The sequence below is a fragment of the Pygocentrus nattereri genome, chromosome 6 (genome assembly GCF_015220715.1).
Source record: "Pygocentrus nattereri isolate fPygNat1 chromosome 6, fPygNat1.pri, whole genome shotgun sequence".
Taxonomy (NCBI): domain Eukaryota; kingdom Metazoa; phylum Chordata; class Actinopteri; order Characiformes; family Serrasalmidae; genus Pygocentrus; species Pygocentrus nattereri.
Genome location: NC_051216.1, coordinates 5,711,717 through 5,727,218, shown reverse-complemented (window position 1 = coordinate 5,727,218; position 15,502 = coordinate 5,711,717).

The window sequence follows — 15,502 nt, the reverse complement described above, 5'->3', positions numbered from 1 at the left end:
CCAAAAGAACACAAAACTCCTAACTCACAAACTAAAGCATCATTTTTTCAGTATTTAATGGAGCTGGTTGATTTTCTGAACTAATCAAACCCATTCAGTGGTGTTGAGGTCTGGACTCTGGGGTGGTCAGTCCATCGTCCAGCTTCTTTGTTTGATGTCTCCGTCTCCTTTTCTCAGTGAGGTTCTTCTTGATCAGCTACACGTCCTTTCAGACCCACAGAGCTGAGTGGTCTTCCCACAGTGGAAGGATGGACAGAAACACCTGTGGATGTTTTCAGATCTGAAGCAGCTCGATCTTCTCCTCTCTCTATCGGATGGGGGCAGTTTTGGGGTTGACCAGCTCTTCCAGGTGGTTGTTATGAGGCACATTTTCTCTCTACTTTGGGAAAGACTCTTCACTTATTTTCCTTGGAGTTTCTCCTTCTATGTGCCAGTGGACGGTGTTATATCTAACCTCATCAGAAACTACATCTCCTGGAAAAACGAATAGTTTTAAGCCCAAAGTTGTTTCTGTAAATGAAAGCAGTGAAAGGTGGTCTCTGACTTTTGATGAGATAAATTAAACTAGTCTTCCTTTGTATTATCTCTCCGCATCGTTCATTACACAACACAGTAAGAGTTTATCTGGAGCTCAGCTCAGTGTGAGCTGTAGGGACTCTATGAATGGATGCGTGTAGTATTTAGAGCTAATTGGATCTTGGTTAAACTTGGCTAACGCTTCTATTTGTGGCGCTCAGAGGTGGAAAGTTTCAGATTGTACTCTGCAGTGAGGTGAAAAGCTAATCAGGCTGATCACACACAGCTTCACCTTCCCAGAATTAAAGTCCCGCAGAAATACAGCGACAGTTTCAATACAGTGACGGTTTCAATACAGTGACGGTTTCAATACAGTGACGGTTTCATTACGGTGACGGTTTCAATACGGTGACGGTTTCAATACGGTGACGGTTTCAATACAGTGACAGTTTCATTACAGTGACAGTTTCAATACAGTGACAGTTTCATTACAGTCACGGTTTCATTACAGTGACGGTTTCAATACAGTGACGGTTTCAATACAGTGACGGTTTCAATACAGTGACAGTTTCAATACAGAGACAGTTTCAATACAGTGACGGTTTCACTACAGTGACGGTTTCAATACAGCGACGGTTTCAATACAGCGACGGTTTCAATACAGCGACGGTTTCAATACAGTGACGGTTTCACTACAGTGACGGTTTCAATACAGTGACAGTTTCATTACAGTGACGGTTTCACTACAGAGACAGTTTCAATACAGTGACGGTTTCACTACAGTGACGGTTTCAATACAGTCACAGTTTCATTACAGTGACAGTTTCAATACAGTGACAGTTTCATTACAGTGACGGTTTCAATACAGTCACAGTTTCATTACAGTGACAGTTTCAATACAGTGACGGTTTCAATACAGTGACGGTTTCAATACAGTCACAGTTTCATTACAGTGACAGTTTCAATACAGTGACAGTTTCATTACAGTGACGGTTTCATTACAGTGACGGTTTCAATACGGTGACGGTTTCATTACAGTGACGGTTTCAATACAGTCACAGTTTCATTACAGTGACGGTTTCATTACAGTGACGGTTTCAATACAGTGACGGTTTCAATACAGTGACAGTTTCATTACAGTCACGGTTTCATTACAGTGACGGTTTCAATACAGTGACGGTTTCAATACAGTGACAGTTTCATTACAGTCACGGTTTCATTACAGTGACGGTTTCAATACAGTGACGGTTTCATTACAGTGACGGTTTCAATACAGTCACAGTTTCATTACAGTGACGGTTTCAATACAGCGACGGTTTCAATACAGCGACGGTTTCAATACAGTCACAGTTTCATTACAGTGACGGTTTCAATACAGTGACGGTTTCATTACAGTGACGGTTTCAATACAGCGACGGTTTCAATACAGCGACGGTTTCAATACAGTCACAGTTTCATTACAGTGACGGTTTCAATATAGTGACGGTTTCATTACAGTGACGGTTTCAATACAGCGACGGTTTCAATACAGTGACAGTTTCATTACAGTCACGGTTTCGATACAGTCACAGTTTCATTACAGTGACGGTTTCAATACAGTGACGGTTTCATTACAGTCACGGTTTCATTACAGTGACGGTTTCATTACAGTGACGGTTTCAATACGGTGACGGTTTCAATACAGTGACGGTTTCAATACAGTGACGGTTTCATTACAGTCACGGTTTCAATACAGTCACAGTTTCATTACAGTGACAGTTTCATTACAGTCACGGTTTCATTACAGTGACGGTTTCAATACGGTGACGGTTTCAATACAGTGACGGTTTCATTACAGTCACAGTTTCATTACAGTGACGGTTTCAATACAGCGACGGTTTCACTACAGTGACGGTTTCAATACAGTGACGGTTTCATTACAGTGACGGTTTCAATACAGTCACAGTTTCAATACAGCGACGGTTTCAATACAGTGACGGTTTCATTACAGTCACGGTTTCAATACAGTCACAGTTTCATTACAGTGACAGTTTCATTACAGTCACGGTTTCATTACAGTGACGGTTTCATTACAGTGACGGTTTCAATACGGTGACGGTTTCAATACAGTGACGGTTTCAATACAGTGACGGTTTCATTACAGTCACGGTTTCAATACAGTCACAGTTTCATTACAGTGACGGTTTCATTACAGTGACAGTTTCATTACAGTGACAGTTTCATTACAGTCACGGTTTCATTACAGTGACGGTTTCAATACGGTGACGGTTTCAATACAGTGACGGTTTCATTACAGTCACAGTTTCATTACAGTGACGGTTTCAATACAGCGACGGTTTCACTACAGTGACGGTTTCAATACAGTGACGGTTTCATTACAGTGACGGTTTCAATACAGTCACAGTTTCAATACAGCGACGGTTTCAATACAGTGACGGTTTCATTACAGTCACGGTTTCAATACAGTCACAGTTTCATTACAGTGACAGTTTCATTACAGTCACGGTTTCATTACAGTGACGGTTTCAATACAGTGACGGTTTCAATACAGTGACGGTTTCATTACAGTCACAGTTTCATTACAGTGACGGTTTCAATACAGTGACGGTTTCAATACAGTGACTGTTTCAATACAGTGACGGTTTCATTACAGTGACAGTTTCATTACAGTCACGGTTTCATTACAGTGACGGTTTCAATACGGTGACGGTTTCAATACAGTGACGGTTTCATTACAGTCACAGTTTCATTACAGTGACGGTTTCAATACAGTGACTGTTTCATTACAGTGACGGTTTCATTACAGTGACGGTTTCATTACAGTGACGGTTTCAATACAGTGACGGTTTCATTACAGTCACAGTTTCATTACAGTGACGGTTTCAATACAGTGACGGTTTCATTACAGTGACGGTTTCAATACAGTGACGGTTTCATTACAGTGACGGTTTCAATACAGTGACGGTTTCATTAAAGGAAAGGAGAGGCCTTTATTGTTTGTAACACATACCGAGTTTTAACCCTTTAACATTCCAGGTTAATTTATTTAGACAAACAGACGGACAGATAGATATACAGATGGATAGATAGATCGACAGACAGACAGACAGACAGACAGACAGACAGACAGACACATAGATGGAACTTTTTTGATCCCAAAGGTAAATTGCATTGTTACAGTAGCAAAGCATATAATTGCAAATTAACGTTCAAACGTTAGGCAGAAATAACAAAAGACAATTCAGACAGTAAAAGAAAACAGACGTGAGTTAAAGTATGAGAGAGTAGAAATATATCTATATACATATTTACATATAATATCAGACCGATTTGCTGTGTTTACATCAAATCAAATCACCGTTGTCACATCACATTTACACAGGCGTGAAGGTAAGTGAAAATGGTAGGAGGAAAAAATGAATAAAGTACCAAAAAAAAAGAAAAATACACATATACACATTAATATACACCACTATTACACTATTTCCAATGTACAGTTATGCACAGTAATACAATTATGAAACAAAAAGCTATGATGTGTACAGTTCTTCACATTTCCATATTTGCATCATGACAGCAGGTATTGGACTAAATGGTATGAGGTAGTTACAACACAATAAATATACCCATGGCTAGGAATATCAGCAGTACTTACAGTGAGGGTGTCAGTACAGTAGCGGTTATGATTTACTTCACAGTGTGTTTTATATATTTCAGGGTAGAATCATAATCAGATTTATTGGTTGTGTTTACACACACAACGAATTTGGTTCCAAGCAACATGCATGTGGTAGTGCAAACAACAGTAATGTGTCTAATATATGGTAATGAGGTTGTGGTGTACAGTGGTGTGGATGTGAAACTCTCTGGAGAAGACAGGAGGAGCTGTGGCAGATGATCTTACTGGTCAGCTGTTTATGAGCGTGATGGCCTGAGGAAAGAAGCTGCCCTTGTGTCTAGTAGTCTTAGTGTACAGGGTTCTGTAGCACCACCTTCAGAAGAGAAGTGGATTTGAATTGAATAAAAAGGTTGTGGTTATTGCTTTACATTGCTGGTACTTTGCTGTTGTTAAACTGACTCCAAGTTATTGATGCGCCGAATGAAAGTTCTGTAGTCTTTGGCCGAAACCGAAACTGAAAACCAGGACAGACTGGGCTGTAAACTAAAACCCTAACCTAGAAAAAAATATTGTAGTTTTTGTGTTTATTAATCTTTTTATCTATGCTTTTAAAAGACATTACAAAAAATACACGTTCCTGAGAAAAAAAAAAAAACTTTTATTATGGATGAAGTTAATTCACAGTAAATATACACACACATCTTCTAAGCCGCTTCTCCCTCAGGGGGGTGCTGGAGCCTATACCAGCTGTCATCGGGCAGAAGGCAGGATACACCCTGGATGGGTCACCAGTCCATCGCAGGGCAGACAGACACATCCACTCACACATAGGGGCAACTGGACTATGGGAAAAAACCGGAGAACCCAGAGGAAACCCACGCAGACATGGGGAGAACATGCAAACTCCACACAGAGAGGACCCTGGTCGCCCGGCCGGGGAATCGAACCCAGGCCCTTCTTGATCTGAGACGACAGCGCTACCCACCACGCCACCGGTAAATATAAAGTATGCAAAAAAGCTAAATTTATTCACCATAAAATTCTTTTTAAAATGTTAGATCATTCTTATACTTTGGCTCATCGTAGGCCTCGTCAAATTTTGACTGTAAACTACAGCTTTTGCTTCCCTCAGGCTGAGAGCTGGAAGTGTGTCCCTGCACTAAAACTGCTGAAACACGGAGCAGTGCAGAACGAGGAGAGCAGATCTTTGATGATGACTCTGGTTCTCCTCTCAGAAAGGCTTTAATTATATCCCACTCCAGGGCAGAGATAAAAATACCCATTAATGAGAAACCCAGATTACAGAAGAAAGGGTGTCTGATTTGGCCGAACTCCCTAAAATAAACCCCCTGAGTTCTGCTCCCTGAGGAGCGCCTCAAAACCCACAGCGCTCTACAGTCTCCTCACGCCTTACAGCACGTAGAAGATCCTTCACACCTAGTCCGGAAAATAAAGGTGCCAGTATGGGTAGAGGAACCACTTTGGGTTCTCTAAAGAACCTTCCACTGGATTTTCTATAAAGAACGATCTTGAAATGAAATGAGTGAGACGAAGCTTTTGAAAAGTTGAAAAGATTGTCACACAATATAGAGGTTCTATATTAATCAAAGCTTTTTGCCTACACAGATAAAGAGATTGTTCTTTAAGGGTTCTTTAGTAAAAAAAAAAGGTTCTATATAGAAACATGAAGACTCAAAGAACTGCGTGAGGAAATGATGCTTTGCATGGCGAAAGGGTTCTTCAGATTGATGGGGAATGTGCTGTAGATGGTTCCGTATAGAACCTTTTTCAAAAGAGTTTAAAAATATACATAAAAAATGATTTTATTGTTACAACATTGAAACACTAGCAGAACCCTTTTTGCTGCTATAAAGAACCATCTACTGCACACTCTTCATCAGTCTGAGAACAATTTCACAATGCAAAAAACAAATCATGCAAAGGGTTCTTTGAGTGTTTATGACTGCATATAGAATCAATTTCAATTTAAGTGTGTATATTTGGTGCCATATAGAATAATTGTAAACGTTTTTGAAACATATTCAGCAGATTCTCCATCATAGAAGATAAATATTTAGCCTTGCAAAGAATCAATTAAGCATTCAAATGCTTTTGAGTCCTGATGGTTCTATAATCATCTGCATTAGTAAAAAACCCTATGAGTACTTTTTAAATTTACCCTCTTCCACTTCAACGTGCTACTCGGAGGTCAAACAGTCCTGGTAATAAACTAGACAATCTCATAATAAGTGCACGACCATCTCAAAATGGTAAATGTTAGATGTATCAACTTATGTAGTGTATTGTAGTGTAGTGTATTGTTTTGTAGTGTATTGTATTGTTTTGTAGTGTATTGTATTGTATTGTAGTGTAGTGTATTGTAATATCCTGACTTGTATTGTAGTGTATTGTAGTGTATTGTATTGGAGTGTAGTGTAGTGTAGTGTAGTGTAGTGTAGTGTAGTGTATTGTATTGTATTGTATTGTATTGTATTGTAGTGTAGTGTAGTGTATTGTAGTGTAGTGTATTGTAGTGTAGTGTAGTGTAGTGTAGTGTAGTGTAGTGTATTGTGGTGTAGTGTAGTGTAGTGTAGTGTAGTGTATTGTATTGTATTGTATTGTATTGTATTGTAGTGTAGTGTAGTGTAGTGTAGTGTAGTGTATTGTAGTGTAGTGTATTGTAGTGTAGTGTAGTGTAGTGTAGTGTAGTGTAGTGTATTGTGGTGTAGTGTAGTGTAGTGTAGTGTAGTGTAGTGTAGTGTATTGTATTGTATTGTATTGTATTGTAGTGTAGTGTAGTGTAGTGTGTTGTAGTGTGTTGCACTGTTCTGTGTTCAGCTCTGCTCCTTTTCTCTCTGTATCTACAGTGACTGTGTTTCTCTCAGTATCTGAGCTCTGGACCGTCTTTCTCTCTAACCTGCTGGTAACTAGCAGAGACACTTTCTCTAGACAGACTGAGCTCTTCTTTAAGTTGCATCTGCTAAATGTTGTAAATGTAAATGTGATGAAGTTGTTTAAGCAGCCTTGTATAACAAATCGAGCAAACACAGTTCACAGCCTAAAGCCCAGCAAATCAAATGTTATGGTTTTGAAATATTAATCATTTTAAAATAGTTTTCTGAACCGACGAGGCCAGGTGGCCAGGTTTACAGTAATGCATGTTTATCTAGCACAGACCTGCGCTGCCTGTGAAAGTGCTCTCTTTTAAAATGTAAAACAAAAACAGAAAAGAATGAAGAATGGGAGAAATATAGCCTGCAAAATCAAAAGTTAAGTAAAACTGGTTATGTTAGAATAAAAAAAAGCTATATTAAGATGTGTCTTCTCAAATATTTCCACTCTCTAATCGTGAGCTCCAGAGTTTAGAAGCACAAAGCAGAAAGAGGCCTTATCACTTTTCCTGTAATATTTAATGTGTGGCATTAATGAAAAACAATAAAGGAAACATGCATATTTATCAAAGGCATTCTGAAAAGCGAGTGTGGGGCACAGAAAGCCATGCATATACTGGCTAATGGAAATGCTAATGGAAAGAGCTGCTGTGATGTCGTGTCTGAGGCAGAGAGACTTCGGAGTGTCTGATAAACAGGCAGTGACAGAGAGAGCAAAACAACTCAGTGCCTCTTTATCACCTCCCACCCCACCCCCACGCCCTGCATCCCCTCATATCTCCTATTCCACTATATGAGAGCTTTTATTTATATCAATGAACTAATATCTCCTTTACTTCAGTGTACAGGAGGGTTTGAGGTTATTTATTGACTAATATCTCCTATTCTAGTGTATAGGAGTGTTTATTGAGGTTGTTTATGGACTAATATCTCCTATTCTAGTGTATAGGAGTGTTTATTGGGGTTGTTTATGGACTAATATCTCCTATTCTAGTGTATAGGAGTGTTTATTGAGGTTGTTTATGGACTAATATCTCCTATTCTAGTGTATAGGAGTGTTTATTGAGGTTGTTTATGGACTAATATCTCCTATTCTAGTGTACAGGAGTGTTTATTGAGGTTGTTTATGGACTAATATCTCCTATTCTAGTGTACAGGAGTGTTTATTGAGGTTGTTTATGCACTAATATCTCCTATTCTAGTGTATAGGAGTGTTTATTGGGGTTGTTTATGGACTAATATCTCCTATTCTAGTGTATAGGAGTGTTTATTGAGGTTGTTTATGGACTAATATCTCCTATTCTAGTGTACAGGAGTGTTTATTGAGGTTGTTTATGGACTAATATCTCCTATTCTAGTGTATAGGAGTGTTTATTGGGGTTGTTGATGGACCAATATCTCCTATTCTAGTGTACAGGAGTGTTTATTGGGGTTGTTTATAGACTAATATCTCCTATTCTAGTGTACAGCAGTGTTTATTGAGGTTGTTTATGGACTAATATCTCCTATTCTAGTGTACAGCAGTGTTTATTGGGGTTGTTTATGGACTAATATCTCCTATTCTAGTGTACAGCAGTGTTTATTGGGGTTGTTTATGGACTAATATCTCCTATTCTAGTGTATAGGAGTGTTTATTGGGGTTGTTTATAGACTAATATCTCCTATTCGAGTGTATATGAGCTTATATTGAGGATGTTTATGGATTAATATCTTTTAAAGTATAGAAGTGTTCATTGAAGATGTTCTATAGAGGGAGGATTTTAATCCTAAATCAGAATCAACTGAACTTTCAAAAATGAAGAAACACAGATGGCTTGATAAATTCACTCTTAAAGATGGTTCTTCAGGATTTCTTGACAATGGTTCTATAATGACAGTGGTTCTATATAGAACCATAGACACTCAACCATTTGCATGCTTACAGGGTTTTTTGCATTGTGAAAAGGTTCTTCAGATTGATGGAGAATGTGTCTAACACCAAGACAGTGGCAAGCCTGTAACAAGTGGAACCCTTTTGGTGCTATATAGAACCCTTTTCTAAAAGGTTCTATGCAGAACCATCTATAGCACATTAATGCACGTTTTCCATCAATCTCAAGACTGTTTCATGATGCAAAGAGCCCTTTCATTAATAATCATGCAAAAGATTCTTTAAATGTTCATGATTCTATAAAGAACCGTCGTCTTTGCCCAAGAACCCTTAAAGCACCATCTTTTCCCAGATTGTACATCAGCACAGTATATCAACATTCACTGACCCTGTTCTTCTAAAAACAGCTGCCTGTGAATTCAGGTAGCCCCATTTTGGTTGGCTGAGCAGACACGGCCTCCCCAGTACTGGCTTTAAAATCACAGCCGGTGTGGTGGCTCCCTCTTCTGGACAATCAGAGGAAATTATGTGAAAATGTTATTCTTTGTTTAGCAAGCAATTTCATGCTATAGATGGTCTGAATACACATATGCAGTGTATTTTATTGCAGTGCAGTTACTACATGCATATCGCTGCTGTCGGAACAAAACCTCGTATCTGCAAAACGGTAACTTTACAGGAGAAGGAAAAAACATACATTACTTTCAATGTAAGTCAATGGAACCAGATGTTTTACCAAGTCATTTTTGGCTGTTTAATTTGGTCCATCCTTCATGAAATTTAGGCACAGTATAAAGGCCAACATGCCTTTTCAAATGATGTCAAAAAACTGAAACTCGACAAAAATGGAGATACGAGGTTTTGTTCCGACAGCAGCGATATGCAGATACATACAGCTCGTCTGGTTTTAATGTGAATATAAGTGAACGCATCCACTACAGAAAGCACATGTTAACACACAATTACTGTTTGTTTGCTTAATTCAAGACATCAGGGAAAAAAAATAAAACATAAAATGAGGCCTTTGTGGCTTTGTTTTTCTTTTCTAATGTGCTTAACAAAAGAAATTACATATTCTTATACTTATTATTTCAGATTTTCCTCTATTTACCATCATCAACATTCCATATAAACTCAGGAGACTCGTGTGGGTTCTCTGGTGGTTCTGGGTGGTAAATGAAACGTCTACATCTGTGTTGTAGTCATGGTGAACCCCTGGTTCCCATCACCACCACTGTAAAGACATCTGGACCATCTCACACCAAACCCACCCTGAATCTCTGTTTACCGTTTAATTACGAGAAAGTTTTGAAAAATGAGTAGAATTCCCCTGTAAGAACATCTCTCCATTGTTTTCCATGTGACCTCTGAAGAATATGACTTAAGCCTGGAAATTTAATGGGTTAAAAAGGCTTTTTGTTACTATGCCTTCAAGATTTCTATATGTAAATGACCTCTGTTCTGATTGGTCTGCCCTCTCATCAGCTAAGGCTAAACTGCTATAAGCTGAATTGATGGTCATATATAAATGTGTACACAGTTGTGACATCACACACTGTTTACACAGCACATCAAACTTTTTTATATATGTGTGTGTATATATATATATATATATATATATATATATATTATTTAACGACACAACCCCATTGTATTATATAAACATATAAATGCCTATATTAAAGTACTAAAACCCAGATCACAGTCATAACCACAAATGCAGTGAATATACAATGGCTGTGGCTTTAAAGGGCCCATATCTTGGAAAGTGTAAACGCTGCAGTATGTAAAACACTGAGATCTGTGTCAGGCATGCACACCTACTCTTCACACTCCAGTCCAGTCTGGAAACTAAACTACAAAACAGCCCTTTTGAACGCGGCACTTTTACCTACATATTTGCCATGTCAGCCTACAGCAGTTTAGCCCCATCCACTCACACGGAAATATTAGTTGTGTTTTAGCCCAGACTGCTTTTTGAAAGAGGCCCAGTACAGAGCAGCCAATCAGAAAGAGTGAGCTCTTTCTGATTGGCTGCTCTGTACTGGGCCTCTTTGCATAGATCAGTCTTAATGGACAGCCAGGTCCTGGAGATCTACATTCCTGCAGAGTCTACGTGCACCCACAACCTGCCACACCTGGTCCACCTAGTCAAGAATCAGATGTATTAGAGTTATATAGGGTGATATTTATTTATTTATTGTACTGTTGTTCTATATTTACAACCCCATTTCCAAAACAGTTGGGATGCTGTGCAAAATGTAAACAAAATGTCATCAAATCATTTAAACCCTATGTTTCATTGAAAATGCTTCAAAGTCAAAATATCAAATATCCAAACTGAGAACTTTTATTGTTTTTTGAAAAAAATATTTGCCCATTCTGAATTTAGTGTCAACAGCATGTTGCAGAAAGTTGGGACGCGGGAACAAAAGGCTGGTAATATTGTGTAATGCTGAAAAAACCACCTGGTGGTTGATTGGTAACAGATCAGTAACATGACTGGGTATAAAAGACCAATTCAGCCTCCAGCAGTTTAACCCCACCCACTGAAGTTATAAGGAGTGTTTCAGCTCTCAGTGCTTTCTGATAGAGGCAAAATACAGGGCAGCCAATAAGAACAGAGATCATTTACATACATCAGTCTTAAAGAGACAGCCTTTTAATTCTAAGGGATAGAAAGGTTGGAAAACGGTCTCATATTTTGGGACATAAACACACACAAACATTATAAGTAGACTTCAGAGGGGGTAATAAAACACAGGAAACATGTAGGTTATGGGCCTTAATGAATATTCTCTGAGCTCTATGCAGCCAGAATCGAAGGCCGTCATCACTCAGCGGTCAGCAGGGGGCAGCACCAGCCCGGCGTGAGTGGGATCAGCGTGTGGTGTGTGTGAGGCGAGTTGGTGCCGCTGGTAGGAGTGTTGCTGAGAGCTCCTGTCAGCGACGGCCTTCAGCACTTCAGTTCAGTATTTAATAACCCGCGGCTGAAACCCAACACCGCCAAATCTCCATCAGCCCAATATTCCTCATCATGACAGAAACCGGCTTTCAGCTGCGCCTCTGAACAAACACACACTATTCCCTCTCCAGCTGTTCGTGTGTGTGTGTGTGTGGGGGGGGGGGGATCTTTTCACATGAAGGACAGCCATTTATTCAGTGTGTCCACTCTGAGGATGTGGCCAGACCAGAGCAGAGGGACGGCAATAAATGGACGGTGGTTAATCGTGTGGTGGGTTTCTGAGCTTTTTGGAAAGATTCTATCACCACACATACACAACGCAGGCCATGTCTGAGGAGCACAGCAACCGATTCGAGACGACTCCACATCAAACAGTACACAACCCATTCTCCATCCAGCTCTCACGCTCTCTTTCTCTCTCTCTCAAACTTCTCTCTTTCCCTCTCACTCTTTCTGTCTCTTTCTCTCTCTCTTACTCTTCTCTTTCTTTCTCTTTCACTCTTTCTGTCTCTTTCTCTCTCTCTTACTCTTCTCTTTCTCTCTCTTTCACTCGTCTTTCTCTTTCTCTCTCTCTTACTCTTCTCTTTCTCTCTCTCTTACTCTTCTCTTTCTCTCTCTTTCACTCGTCTTTCTCTTTCTCTCTCTCTTACTCTTCTCTTTCTCTCTCTCTTACTCTTCTCTTTCTCTCTCTCTTACTCTTCTCTTTCTCTCTCTCTTACTCTTCTCTTTCTTTCTCTTTCTCTCTCTCTTACTCTTCTCTTTCTCTCTCTTACTCTTCTCTTTCTTTCTTACTCTTCTCTTTCTCTCTCTCTTACTCCTCTTTCTTACTCTTTCACTCTTTTTTCTCTTTCTCTCTCTCTTACTCTTCTCTTTCTCTCTCTTACTCTTCTCTTTCTTACTCTTTCACTCTTTTTTCTCTTTCTCTCTCTCTTACTCTTCTCTTTCTCTCTCTTACTCTTCTCTTTCTTTCTCTTTCTGTCTCTCTCTCAGTTTCTGTCTCTCTCTCAATCTTCTCTCTCTCTTACTCTTCTCTTTCTTTCTCTTTCTCTCACTCTCACTCTTCTCTCTTTCTCTCTCACTCTCTCACTGTTTGTCTCTCTCTCTCTCTCTCTCTCTCTCTCTCAGCACATCAAAAGCAGACACAGCGGTCACTCTGCAGGCCATCAGTTCTGTTGTAGAGGATTAACACAGTGCCAGCAGAAGGTGGACATTTCACAGAGATGCAGCTGGACAACAGAGCAGATAACACACAGAACCTGAGAACACGTTCTCACATCTCAAACTACCTGAGATACAAAGGAACGCATTCCTTTACAGTTGATGAAGGCCTCAATGTTAGCCAGGTAAGTGGGAGGAGCTCCACTCCAAAAGTAATATACACGCTTAAAAAAGGTGGTGTTTAATGGTTCTTTAGTAAAGAAAATGGTTCTACATACAACCATGAACATGCTAAGAACCCTTGGCGTGATTAAGGAGTTCCATGCATCATGAAAAGATGCTGCAGACCTATGGAGAATGGGTGGTAGATGATTTTTGAAAATAGTTCTACACAGTGCCTAAAATTGTTCTATATAGAACCAGCTTGACATTACAACAACAACAGAAGCCTTTTGGGGTTGAACACACACACACACACACACACACACACACACACACACAATATATTTTCAAAAGTCACTTCCGTGGCCACAGGTGTATAAAGCCGAGCCCCTCGGCCTGCAGACTGCTTCTACAGACATTAGTGAAAGAATGGGTCGCTCTCAGGAGCTCAGTGAATTCCAGCGTGGTACCGTGATCGGACGCCACCTGAGCAGCAAGTCCAGTCGTGAAATTTCCTCACTACTAAATATTCCACAGTCGACTGTCAGTGGGATTATAACAAAGTGGAAGCGATTGGGAACGTCAGCAACTCAGCCACGAAGTGGTCGGCCACGTAAAATGACAGAGCGGTCAGTGGATGCTGAGGGGCATAGTGCGCAGAGGTCACCGACTTTCTGCAGAGTCAATCACTACAGACCTCCAAACTTCATGTGGCCTTCAGATCAGCTCAAGAACGGCGTAGAGAGCTTCATGGAATGGGCTTCCATGGCCGAGCAGCTGCATCCAAGCCTTACATCACCAAGCGCAACGCAAAGCGTGGAATGCAGTGGTGTAAAGCGCCGCCACTGGACTCTAGAGCAGTGGAGACGTGTTCTCTGGAGTGACCAATCACGCTTCTCCGTCTGGAAATCTGATGGACGAGTCTGGGTTTGGTGGTTGCCAGGAGACGGTACTTGTCTGACTGCATTGTGCCGAGTGTAAAGTTTGGTGGAGGGGGGATCATGGTGTGGGCTTGTTTTTCAGGAGTTGGGCTCGGCCCCTTAGTTCCAGTGAAAGGAGCTCTTAAAGCTTCAGCACCAAGAGATTTTGGACAATTTCATGCTCCCAACTTTGTGGGAACAGTTTGGGGACGGCCCCTTCCTGTTCCAACATGACTGAGCACCAGTGCACAAAGCAGGTCCATAAAGACACGGATGAGCCAGTTTGGTGTGGAAGAACTTGACCGGCCTGCACAGAGTCCTGACCTCAACCCGATAGAACACCTTTGGGATGAATTAGAGCGGAGACTGTGAGCCAGGCCTTCTCGTCCAACATCAGCGTCTGACCTCACAAATGTGCTGTGCACAAACTCACTCCTAACCCTTGTGGAAAGCCTTCCCAGAAGAGTTGAAGCTGTTATAGCTGCAAAGGGTGGGCCGACATCATATTAAACCCTGTGGATTAAGAATGGGATCTCACTCAAGTTCATATGTGTGTGAAGGTAGATGAGCGAAAAGACTTTTGGAAATATAGTGATATATATATATATATATATATATATCACTATATTGTGTGTGTAGTGTGTGTGATAATCTGAAGAACCATTTGAAGTATGTAAAGGGTTCTGTGAGAGTCCATGGTTCCATTTTCTTCGCTAAGGAACCCTTGAAGCACCACGTTTTTTAAGACAGTAGATCATTATTTTAGGCAACATGATAAGTTCTGAAGCAGTCTAAATTACACTCAAATGCCTGGCAGGTTCTAGATATTAACTGGGTACATTTGTGGTGCAAACTCCACATTTCTGTGTAGTTATTTTGGTGGTTATGTGATATAAACCGATTGTAGGTGAATAAAGTTCAGAGTTTTATGCAGCATGTATCTGTTTATTAGCTATACACTAAACTGAGTCTGGGCTGTTAAAAATGTTCCGATTTTCTCGTCTCAGTTTTTATTTACCACTTTTTAACTCCAAATAATTAAAAGGTATTTTTCTACGTCCTGTATCAGCTAAATAGCGATAACCTGTTCACTGTTATTTAATAAACCTGTCTTGGTATTTACTGTCGGGACCAAGAATGATTTGGCACCCAAGACACATTTTCAAAATCTAAAATCTATTTATTTGTGTAGTTTGTGTTAATTTGTTGAGAAAAGTGTTACTACTTGAATAAACAGAATTTATAGAATATTAATTAATAATGATTTATTATTTATTATTTATATATATATATATATATATATATATATATATATATATATATATATATATATTTATATATATATATATATATATATATATAAATAATAAATAGTGATTTTCTGGATGTTGGTGTGTGTGT